Source organism: Cydia fagiglandana, chromosome 11 (genome assembly GCF_963556715.1).
Source record: "Cydia fagiglandana chromosome 11, ilCydFagi1.1, whole genome shotgun sequence".
In the NCBI taxonomy this organism is placed as follows: domain Eukaryota; kingdom Metazoa; phylum Arthropoda; class Insecta; order Lepidoptera; family Tortricidae; genus Cydia; species Cydia fagiglandana.
Genome location: NC_085942.1, coordinates 13,440,246 through 13,453,553, shown reverse-complemented (window position 1 = coordinate 13,453,553; position 13,308 = coordinate 13,440,246). Strand labels below are relative to the sequence as shown.

The 13,308-nt window shown below is 34.9% G+C and overlaps 1 protein-coding gene across 2 annotated transcripts in view; it reads right to left on the bottom strand.

Annotated features, from left to right (window-relative positions):
* LOC134669029 (ATP-binding cassette subfamily G member 4) overlaps positions 1-12,501 on the bottom strand; it is a 68,624-nt gene extending 56,123 nt beyond the window's left edge. For both annotated transcript variants that reach the window (XR_010098845.1, XM_063526551.1), the window contains exon 1: positions 12,070-12,501. The gene's annotated coding sequence lies outside the window, so the exon portion shown is untranslated. The remainder of the gene's footprint in view (positions 1-12,069) is intronic.
* Positions 12,502-13,308: the final 807 nt, after the last annotated feature.

The window sequence follows — 13,308 nt, the reverse complement described above, 5'->3', positions numbered from 1 at the left end:
TTAGACAAAAAAAGTTAATCCACCCGTCTACGTTCGTATTGTATTGTTATGATGAAATTGAAATGAAATTGAAAATGAAATGAAATGATTCATAATAAATACGGTCCAAAAGGTCAAATTAGAAATAGATTCTCTTTACGTTTGTGATTAAGCTCGTGCTCACAAACAAAGATTGGCATGACCCCGGAATATAAATTATACCTATTCAATTCCCTATCGGATCTAATACATGTGCAGAATTAAGTACGTGCAAAAAGTATTTTATATTGCACATGCGCATTATCTATTGTTAGTGCAGTAGCATCTTCGTCCGGGAGGGCGATTCGAACTTTATAATCTTGTTTTATTTCTGTATGAGAAAATGTCACTGTTGACAGCTAACAGATCATATCAATAACCGTTTTAAAACAAGAAAACTACCTGAACAGGCCTTCAGGACCTATGCCCGGACGATGTTTTTATTTATTTCGATTAATGAATTTTAACACAAAATAACGCCTGTAACCGCTGGGCTTTCAAGGCCGAAGTATGGGATACATGGTGCAGGAACGGTTTTGTACGGAGCATTAAAATATATAAAAACAAAACAGTATGTAAATAAGACATCATTATAAGCAGTCACTTATCCAAATTTTGTCGTGTTTTTTTCGAAAGTAACTAAGGCACAGGTTCCTTCCTATTAAAAAATACACAAATCAATGTGGTGAACCTTTGAAGAACTTTCTCGATTCCTCTAGAATCCCAAAATTAAACTTTAGTGAGACATAATTAATTAATTATATTAAACTGTTTAGACGACAACAGTTTCACTCACTTGAATTTTTAGTCGCTATTAGCGACATGTTTCGGGCCTGTCGGGGGTCCTTCCTCAAGATCGAGTGCTCTATAGCGACTAGCGACTAACAAATCAAGTGAGTGTAACCGTTGTCGTCTAAACACTCATAGAATCCCATCATCAGATCCCTGACGACAATATTTTTTTTACTATCGCAAGCGAACAGAAAATTAGTAACAGTTAATTGATGTTATTATCTATTTATTAAGTATTGTCGTCATTTTAATGATTAAATTTTAATCGACAGTTACTTAATCAAATAATCACTTTTGCCTTGTGAACTGTCATTTGTTTAATCTAAATAACCACTTTGTACCCAATTTTTTAGGGTTCCGTACCAAAAGGGTAAAAACGGGACCCTATTACTAAGACTCCACTGTCCGTCTGTCTATCACCAGGCTGTACCTCGTGAACACAACCTCATACCTAGTGTCTCAGTGATACCTAGTTGAAATTTTCACAGATGATGCTGCAGTACTCTGTTGCTGCTATAACAACAAATACTAAAAAGTACGGAACCCTCGGAGAGCGAGTTCGACACGCACTTGTCCGGTTTTTTTAATTGTACAATATGGCCTAGAAATCATAAACAAAGGCTCTTATTGTTAGCATTTGCGGTAATATCTAGTTGTGTCATTACTCATTATTAACTGTATTCACCACTTTTTCTATCAATAACAGATATATTTAAAATGATATATTTTTCCCGAGAAGCTAGACTTAGTTCGCCTCTTAAGTTCAGTTTCCAAATACTTTAGGCTGTATGCAAAATTATGTCATAATCCAATGTATTTAAAATAAGTTCCTGTCCTCCTCTGCCTGCTGATTCGTAACCGCCGTTAGGTTAGATTGTTTATTTTTTTAAACCGGTTTGCCAGCTAACATAGTATAGGTAAGTACATACCTACATCATTTCGTTTTCTTTTTGAGTTCAATGTTTCCGAAGTTTGTTTATAGGCTGAAGGTTGTTTGAATGTCTGAAGATCAATAATATTCTTTAAAAAAAAATATTGCTGAGGGCCTACCGCGAACCACGTTCGACGTGTTGCCTTTCTGTCGCACTTGTACATTCGTAAGTAAGTGTGACAGGGAGTTTTTTCTTTGTATGACGTTTCTACGAGTATCTAATCCATTATACTTACTTTACTCTTTGATCAAATCCGTAGATACGGTTGTGTTGTATAATTACAGTGTTCCAATGTCCACCATCCATCTTTATCAACAGACAAAACCTTTAGACCAACGTCCTGGTATTCTTCGGTAAAACCTACAATACTTTACAATTAGGACGTACTCCTATAACTGAATCCCGAAATACCGGAATATCGGAAAGTTTCTTACGTTTCAATACCGAAACGAAGAGGAGCATTTTTAGTTTAATTTTACAAAAATTACAAAAAATAAGATGACTGTTTGGTCAGAAAATGGATAAATTATGTAAACAAATTGTATAAGTACATATATGTAATAAAATGTTAAAAATAGACCATTTTCATTGTTAATTTGACAGATTTTTCCTTAATAAAACATTTAATATGATCAACTCAAATACCCGTTTTAGGGCCAATATTGTGGCTCCTCTATACGATGGGCCCACGTCGGCCACTCCAAGGGACGCAGCCATGCGGTAGAATGAGATAGCAATATCATTTGCTCCCTCTGACACATAAATGCGTCTCTTGGAGTGGCCGGCGTTGGCCCATCGTGTAGAGGAGCCCTTAGATTTCAATAGGTACCATTTCAATACCAGTCTTGAAAATCGTCCGATATTGGATGCCACAATTGCTATATGAAAACCTCCGTTGCTAGTGATGTGTAATAGATAGAAAACTTATCTGTATGTAGATAATAGATCTAGATGTGATATAATTGATATAATTGAGATCGTGCTTTTGAATAAATATAAACTCGAATAATTTAATCGATTACTTATATGTATAGCCATCATATTATGCCAAGACATGAATACGGATTAAAAGTTATATAAGGCTAATAAAATATCGTTTTATAGTAACTAAGTGCATAAGACTTGTATAGGTGTATTAAATACGGAAACCAATATAATTAATGGTGTTTTATATTGACTTATTGATTGTATTCAGAGTCATTTCAACATCGCCGTTTCTACCATTAACGGTTAAAACTCGATGTCGTAAACGTGGTTTTTTTCTTCAATCCTTAACTGTACTTTGCGAGGTGAATTTATAGGTCACACTGAGCGCTTTTTTTTATTTATTTCGGGGCTGGTTCTTTAGTAAAAGTATGTGTGTATTATATAGAGTCGGACCCAGCTAACTCTGCATGCAATTTGCAATGACAAACTGTGATAATGTTAGTGTTAATGTCACTATGAAAAGATTACGTTTATTATGACACCTCTTCAATTTGTTATATTTAAGTCGATACCAATTTAGTTTAGACGAGTCTATTCACCTCGCAAAATTTGGCACCGTAGAAATATCAAACAGATCCGGAAACATTCAGAGTTTGTAAATAATTTGAACTGGTTTTGATACGACCTCTACGACAGGTACGGCTTTCACTTCTATTCGCATCTTAATATCAAAACAATACCAAAATTGTTAAATCTGCATCGTGCTTCAAGATGGAGTTCGAGGTCACGGTACACTGGTTTATTAGACAGACCGCTTGCGCTCGCGCATTTAATCGGAATACACAGTGCATTGTTGGGCCGATGCTCTGCTGTCTGTCACAGCACACGCTTTCCAACAGTGAACGAACTGTATGATATATAGATGATCAAGCAAATCTTGTCAGTAGAAAAAGGCGCGATATTCAAATTTTCTATGAGACGATATCCCTTCGCGCCTACATTTTTCAAATTTGCCGCCTTTTTAACCGACTTCCAAATCCCAAAGGAGGAGGTTATCAATTCGGTTGTATGTTTTTTATTTTTATTATTTTTATTTTTTATGTTTGTTACTCCATATCTCCGTCATTACTGGACCGATTTTGAAAATTATTTTTTTGATTGTATGTATATGCATACAGATTGGTCCCGTTTTTGTCAAAATCCAGTTCTGATGATGGGATCCATGAGGAATCGACGGAACTCCTCAAATCTTAAAGGCATACATATGGTGATTTTTTTGTTTTTATCAACAAATCAAGCATATACATTCAAAAACGTGACATTTGATGAAGTGGAACTGCTGATGATGATCAGAACGGAACTCTTCAACGACGCATAGTTCACCTTTAGCGATTTGGCCTCTTCGTTATGTTTGTTCAGCAAGTTAAGTTTTTAAGCCACAATTTTGTCAAGCTTGAGTTCTGGTGATGGGATCCATGAGAAATCGAGGGAACTCCTCAAATTTTAAAGGCATGCGTATAGAGATTTTTGTATTTTCATCAGAAAATCAAGCATTTTCATTAAAAACTGTCGCATTTGATGAAGTGGAACTGCTGATGATGATCAGAACGGAACTCTTCAACGACGCATAGTTCACGTTTGGCGATTTGTCCTCTTCGTTATGTTTGTTAAGCAAGTTTAGTTTTTAAGCCACATTTCTGTCAAGCTCGAGTTCCGAGCTTCGAGTGGGATCCATAAGGAATCGAGGGAACTCCTCAAATCTTAAAGGCATACGTATAGAATTTTTTGTATTTTCATCATAAAATCAAGCATTTACATTAAAAACTGTCGCATTTGATGAAGTGGAACTGCTGATGATGATCAGAACAGAACTCTTCAACGACGCATAGTACATGTTTGGTGATTTCGAATTTCGATTTTGACTTGGACTGGGACCCGGACTCATACCCGGATCCGGTTCGGACCCGGACTCGGACTCGGACTCGGACCCGGACTCGGACTCCCGTACACCGCACCGCATGCGCCGTTAAGTGGGTTAGGTTAGGTTTGAACTGCGATCCTCACACAGAACCGAACAAAAGTGGGTTAGGTTTGGTTAGAACTGCGAGTCTTACAGAAACGAAATGCTACTAGAAAAGTGGGTTTGATTAGGTTCGAACTGCGACCCTCACAGAACCGAACTGCTATCAGAGAAGTGGGTTAGGTTAGGCTAGATAACTACGACCCTTACGGAAACGAAATGCTACTAGAAAGTAGGTACTGGTTTTACCTCCTTTTCTACATAGTGCACCATCTACCATAATCTTTCACCGGGCCCCATAGAAGTCGGTTTTTGTTTTCTTAAAAATTATTCTACTGACAAGATCTGCTTGACCAACTTTGTCATCAATATTTTATCGGAAAAAATACTTTTACTATTGAAATTAACTGTTGTAACAAAATTACAGAAAAAAAATGTTGTCACATCAAAAAAAATTACATGTATTCTGGTCTGCTAAAATATTAAACAGCCGGGACAACGCTGGGAAAAATAAAAATAAAAGCCCAGGGTTTACAGAAATTCGTCGGACCCATTGAAAAAGTATGACCTTATTAAATATTTATCTCACTGTTGAAAATCTACAACAAGATAAACTTCAATATAATTTTATTATTATTTCTTTGTATGCATATCTTAATTAATTGATGCAATGGAAAGCAAAGGCATAAAAGTTTCTAGACAGCTCAGCTTTTTTTTCGCTTCAAGTTTGCCGTAATCTATGAGAGTAAGGAAAGAAAACTTTTGTGTAACTGTGTGTCTAATTTGTATTCAATATTTTTGCTATTTACTCTTATAAAATGTACTCCATTCGGTTAAATTAAATAGGTGAGACTACATATAGTACCTTCTTTACCAATGTTAATGTTACGTGTACTGCGGACTTGGCATTGGCACAGCGTAGAAAACTACAGCAGACGTAATGTTTCAAGAACGCAGCTCGGGGAAAATGTTAACGAACTAAACTTGTTGAGAATTTATGTGAAATTAATTAAAGATATCGTTTTCACTAGTGTTATTATGTTTTATCGTACGTTTTCGTTAAACGTAAGACTAGCCTAGCCAAAACTTTATTTTGTTAAACTATTATTTATGAAAGCACATACTTTTACACTTTACCCCTTTTTCTTTCAGATAGTCATCTACCTACTACCCACAACGCATCAAAAGAAACCATGACGTCAATTCGAACTTAAAGTAAGTAAGTAAAGTACCTAATATCAATTTGCTGAACTCGCTTTGTTATGCTTTTGCACATTACCAATGATCGTACATTTTCCAGCATTTTTGGTGCAGCTGAGTGGTTAAAGGAATTAGTAAAAATAATTTCAACCCTAATGATTAATTAGCTTTAATTACGTTAATATTAACCTTAATTTACCATTTCAGTTGAAATTATCTATACCAATTCCGATAACACAACTCTGCTGCACCAAAAATGCTGGAAAATGTACGATCACTGCACATTACAGATACATTGAGATTTTCAACTCTATCGAAAACCAAAAGTGGATCAAATTTAACTTGTACGATTTGACTAAAAACACTGAGATGGTAGAAACTATAGACATATACATGCAACATTTTTAGAACCAATCTTATCAATCATGCTAATGCTGAAGCAATAGGTACAATTTAACGTTTGTTAACCTACTAAACTCTCGATAGTTCAATGCCTTTACCGGATTAATCAATACGTTACACAAGTATAACGAGTTATGTGTAAAAATATACACAATATTATATAACGAAGTTTATATTTTCGAAACTGCAAATTGCATTGGAACCGGTATCATTTCAATAACGACTATTGTGTCAATATGGTGATACTAATCACCTAATTTGTTATGCTAGAATATTCTCATAAGAAATTCTGAATGTATATTTTACTAAAACTACTAACGCAAAAGCTGATAAGCTAATGCATTTTTATTCACGAAATTGTGGTAGATAATTAATTAGAGTTACTAAGAAAAGTCTGCAACGATTTTGATAGCATCGCAGTGCAAGTGTTATTTATACGTCATTCATACGTTTAGTGCTCTATTGATCTAAGTTAAGTACATTTTATTTGCGTTTCACATTGCCATAACGGATGTCGGATACGAAGAATCAAATAGTAAAAAGTGCCTGTTTATATTTTTTATACATTTAATTATTGTTTGTTGTTCAAAAGAAAGCATGCCATAGGGCATTTTCTAGCAGCTGTTTTTTTTTTCGAACGCCATCCGACATCTGATATCGGGTCGAATAATGTGAAAATGACAAGCTGTTAAAATGTCCAATGATTCATTTCACGAGTTATTACGCTTAGTAGGTACCTAATCTTCTATGAAATCAAAATTTTATTGAACCTACTGTTTATGTCTACATAAACATTACCTGGGTAATCAACAACAGTAGGTAATTTGCACAAACATTCTAAGTGACACAAATTCTCGTGTCGATTTAAAACACTCTCTTCGGTCGTGTTTTAAAAATCGTCACTCGTTGCGAATTTCCTATTTTTCGCACTTGTATCATAAACAAATATTACAGTACATATATATGGCACTCTTTTAATTTTCATATAATGTGCCAATTATCGCACTAGTGCGGTAAAGTAGCACCAGATCTACTTACTGTAAAATTGTAAGTCGCATATAATCTTCATAAATTTTCTTGGAAGTCGCATAAAGTTTGACTCTTCATACCTACGAAATCAAAGATTTAGACAGGCTGATAAGTTCAAAACAAACTTTGGCCACATAAAGTACCAATATGGAAAATAACACGTTATTGTTTAAAAACATATTATATTATTTGTTTGTAATGATACTCGTTGTGACGTTTCCATTAAGATAACATTGATCTATCACTGAATACATCTATCATCACCTAATATCTATTCCCTTACACGTAGTAATACGTAGTATTTACGTGATATTACTTACTTACGCCGCGCAGTTTCATTTCATCAACAATAGTCAAAATCGTTCGTTTTAATTGATTTTAACCGATCTAATTGAATTAATTCGTCCATCGTTTGACCCCCGCAGCACACATGTTCCAATCGAACACATATGACGCATAGGTTGCAATGGTTGCATTACTAATAAAACGCAATATCAACGCAACGATGCAACTAGGGTAACGAATCGATGAACAACAGATTCAATGAGTAAGTATAAACATCGCTAATATTTCAACCACTTTTTTAGAGCTGAATAAAAATCTTTTTTAATACAGTTGCTCAAAAAGTGCTACTTTACGTAGCTGTTTAGCGTGCGGAAAGTTGGTTATCTCGAACTAGTGCTTTTTACTTTTCCAATTTTTTTAAATTTATACTTGTTCCAATTCACGACTACTTATTGATGAGTGTTAATATTAGTTTCCTTTAAACGTCGTAATCAGCATAAAAACCTACCGTTAATGTAAGAATACGAAAAATATTACATATTTCATATTTAATTACTTACCTCTTCATCATTATAACACGTTTATTTTTTAATATTCAATATTGAAAATTACGTTCTTAATAAGTTGACTGAATGGAACGGAATAGCTGCCAAACGCCCATAGATATAATATACTTAAAGACGACGTCTAACCGAGCTGTCACTGTTACCACTTTTGTTTAGTGTACGATTAACAATGTTTTTCTTATTTTTTCGCAACTGTATTAAAAAACGTCGTTCGATACACGTGCGGAAATGTCATTCTTCACTCGTCCCGAGTCTTGCCACTCGCCTGCGGCTCGTGGCAAGATATCTCGGTACTCGTGAAGTAATGACATACCTTCCGCACTAGCATCGAAATGTACTATTACAGTAGTGTGGATTTTTCCGCACTAGTGCGAGAAATAGCACTTTTGGTGCGTATGTCAAAAGTTTAAAGGGCCATATGTACCGTAAAACGTTGTACGATACATGTGCGAATAGGTAATTCGCAAGTCGTGTCGATTTAAAACACTCCCTTCGGTCGTGTTTTAATTTATCGCCACTCGTTTCGAATTTCCTCCTTTCCGCACTTGTATCGTAAATAACTATTTTAGTAACTGTACTACATTTCACAATCAATAGAGCTACATACAGAACTAATATAATTAGGTAGGTAATATAATTAGCGCGACAAAGCAAAACGGGCCAACAAGTTCCATTGTACTTTTTTTATTCAGACTTTACAATCAATAAGAAAAGAAAGTCACACAGCAAAATGCCTAAATTACACAGTTTTTTTAAGTAATTAAAAGCATTTCTCTATATTCTGAATTAAAAAACAACATTTCTAAACTAAAAATGTCTATAGCTAAATATAGAATATTTATTAATACACCGGTCAAATCTTACAATAAAAAAACAATGCGTGATGTAGTTCTGTATTTTTTGTATATTGTTTGTAGTCCTTGGAGGAATGTGAGACTATGTTTTGCAAGCAAAAAAAAGTTGTGCTCCCTGCGTAATTTGCAAAAAACTGCAAAAATTTCGGAGTTTTTTCAGTTTTTGCACTTTTATTATAAAACTATGGGTTTTTAGTCAAAACTTGCTATGTAATATCAAAAGAACATTAAATTTGGAACAATTTAAGCCCATGTACAGCGCCGCATGTTAAATAGTTCATGAGATATGGAAATTTAAAAAAAGGGTATTTTTTTTCTTAGAATGAAATTTTTAGTTTTTCCTATATTTCAGGACAAATATCGGCACAACTGCTCATACTATGAGATATATTGCGATGAATAAAGTTGTAGCCAATTTAATTACCTTTCATTTAAGTGCAAGAAAGGGTCAGTAAGTCCTACAGTTCTCTAGTTATCGTAAAAAAAGGAAATTGCTATAATGAGGAAGGCAACTAATGTATTGTTTAAGGCATTGTCAAAATCCGTACAAAAGGCAGTACCATCGTCGAGAATGCCATCTACGATTAGTTTTTACCGGCCTTCTCCGATAGCAGCAATGCGATGTTAGAGATCAACCATTTTTAAAATGCACTCTCCTCTTAAGCACTTCATTCATTCAGTAATGAAGTCAAGATACAAACTGTTGTTTGGCTTGTTTTTAGGCTCCACTTTTTGGTCGTAGCCATTGATTGTAGTCCAGGATGCCGATTCTTATTTAAGAATTAGTTCTTGTTTTGATACGACCTCGACGATAGTTCACGGTGATTGGTGTGGTGTTGACGAAACGCACCGGAATCACTGAAAGTCGTGTCAATAGATATCTAGCTGTCACTTTTTGGTGCTCTTGAGTGTACTGTGAGTCGTGTTAAAACAAGATCACGATAATATCCTAACCACAACAAATTGATACATCAGAATCAGCTACCATTACCCACTCTAGGTATATGTTTGTATCCACGGGTTTTAACTAGCAATATCCTATTACTACGAGTCTTAACTACATACATAGGTGTATAGATTGACAAACCAAATCGAGAATAGAAGAAGAACTAAACGAAACACGTAGTATGTACTAGTTTTTATTCAGTAAGGTATAGATAAGTGTGTGTTAACATGATGCATGATCTGCCAAGCCGGGCAGATTGCATACATTTATTACTTTCTAGCAATGAGACATTCTTTTGCCATAATTAGTTAATCATGTTAACATCGAGATATATTTGGTTACGAATTACACATAGCTGTACTATGCCAAATAATTTACAAAATTTTAGTTATAGGTACTTAAATATCCAATTTGTGACTCAAAAACTTCAATATATATTTGCCGTATTTTCTATTGACAAATTAGTCCAATTATTTTTATTTTTAATTGGTCCAGACTATAAATACATTTAAACAGTAAATACTGAAATAGGTATTTATAGTCACAACCCGTGGATTGACAACTCACTGAGCAGTGGCTCCACATACATTTAGCCTTAACAGCCATTGGAAAAGAATTTGCAATAAATATTACGTGTAAATCACTGACCAACTCAAAGGCGAGGAACCATCTCAGAAATTCTATGACGTGGTGAGGAAAGCGATGGACCGGAATCGCTGGCGAGAGTGTGTTCGTGCCCGAACAAAACCCACCAACCACGATCATCAGTCATGATGGATGCGACCAAGAAGAAGTAAATCACTGAAGAGGTTATAATATACTGGTAACTTGACAAGACTGAGTCACATACATGCCTATAGCACAAACATATACTTAGCGTGGGTAATGTTAGCTGATGTATCAATTTGTTGTGGTTAGGATATTATCGTGATCTTGTATTAACACGACTCACAGTACACTCCAGAGCGCCAAAAAGCGACAGCTAGATATCTATTGACACGACTTTCAGTGATTCCGGTGCGTTTTGTCAACACCACGCCAATCACCGTGAACTATCGTCAAGGTCGTATCAAAACATGAACTAATTCTTAAATAAGAATCGGCATCCTGGACTACAATCAATGGCTACGACCAAAAAGTGGAGCCTAAAAACAAGCCAAACTACAGTTTGTATCTTGACTTCATTACTGAATGAATGAAGTGCTTAAGAGGAGAGTGCATTTTAAAAATGGTTGATCTCTAACATAGCTCTACTGTTATCGGAGAAGGCCGGTAAAAACTAATCGTAGATGGCATTCTCGACGATGGTACTGCCTTTTGTACGGATTTTGACAATGCCTTAAACAATACATTAGTTGCCTTCCTCATTATAGCAATTTCCTTTTTTTACGATAACTAGAGAACTGTAGAACTTACTGACCCTTTCTTGCACTTAAATGAAAGGTAATTAAATTGGCTACAACTTTATTCATCGCAATATATCTCATAGTATGAGCGGTTGTGCCAATATTTGTCCTGAAATATAGGAAAAACTAAAAATTTTAATTCTAAGGAAAAAAAACCCTTTTTTTAAATTCCATATCTCATGAACTATTTAACATGCGGCGCTGTACATGGGCTTAAATTGTTCCAAATTTAATGTTCTTTTAACATTATTTTTGCACTTTTATTATAAAACCCATAGTTTTATAATAAAAGTGCAAAAACTAAAAAAACTCCAAAAATTTTGCAGTTGTTTGCAAATTACGCAGAGAGCACAACTTTTTTTTGCTTGCAAAACATAGTTTCACATTCCTCCAAGGACTCCAAACAACATACAAAAAAATATAGAACTACATCACGCAATGTTTTTTTAGAACATTTTTTTGTAAGATTTGACTGGTCTAATAAGTTAGACCATGAAAAGTGTGCATCAGCGATTTTGATAGCCCACTTAGTGCAAGTGTTATTTATACTTCATAATTTTATAGAAATTTTACGTCTAAAATAACACTTACACTAGGGCTATCAAAATCACTTTTTATATTTTTCTGAAAGTGCATAAAAGAGAGAGTATGTAGGTACTCGATATAGATTATTGTATGCAAATTTCACTGACCTTTCAATTCCGATAAAAGCGCTTACAGTATTCGCATCAGCAAATGGTTACGTATAAAATAAACTGCACTAAAAACACCACTTATAAATCGTTTATTATTTAAATAACTTCAAATTGTTCTAACGTCAAATGCACATCGGAAACATTCGAAAATCGATCGCGGGACGCACGAACGAAACGCACAGCACTAAACAGTTGACTGGCCTCTGGCAGAAGGGCCGGATGGTGAACTTGTGCGGTGGGAGCCAGCACAGTCAGCTGTCAGACTGGCGCGTCACGGCGCTTGCGCGGCGTGCTCGGCGCAGGCGTGCTCCGAAATAACGAACGCGTGCATTCAGCGAGCCACGGGTATCAACAATGTCAACATTGCTGCATGCACAGGATGCATTGGGAACAATGTTTTAATTCATTATGCAGTACAATGAAACCAACCGTATAAACAATGTGTTTGCTCTTTGGACTTTTTGTGATAGCCCATTTAATGTTTGAATAGGAAATAGAATGTCTGGCTTTATAATTTTACTGCCTATTTTAGTCGCGACACTTTTGAAGTTAGTTGATTTATGAGTTTATGAACAAGTAGTCTCTGCCAGGGCTATAAATTATGGTTCCCTGCACTTTGTTATAGACACGGTAGATTTGTTAAACTCGAATTTATACTTATTAGGTACATTTGTACATCTATCGTATGTATGGGTACCTAGAGGCTATCGTATGTTCGAATTTTCATCGATCGTATTACTTCAACGTAATATAAATTCGAGTCTATTTAAATATAATTTTAATTACCTACTCTTTCATAAAAACATGTACCAGTGAAATCAGCACAGTTTTTAATTAATAAATCGTTGGAAAATTCTATTTAATAAAACGGAATTCAATTACTAATTTTAATGGAGTAAAAAATTGCAATATTTCTATGCAACATCATTGATCTAGTCGCTTAAGTAGGAGAAATTGACAAATAAACAAACACACCGCTTAAAAAATATTAACCTGCCTTCTTTGCCGATGGGTAAAAATGTAAAAATATTATTGTTTTTATGTTCAGTAACATTTTTATAGAAAGTTGACGACACACGACTACGCTACTGAGGTGAACTTTCACTAGACAGCACGTGACACAAAATGTAGAGATAAAATTCACCGTTGGTTTTTAAAATAGTATTTTATATAATCGTAATATAAAAGAGAGCTTTTCAATCGAGTTTCGAGTTAAGGTACGAGATTAAAAAGCTT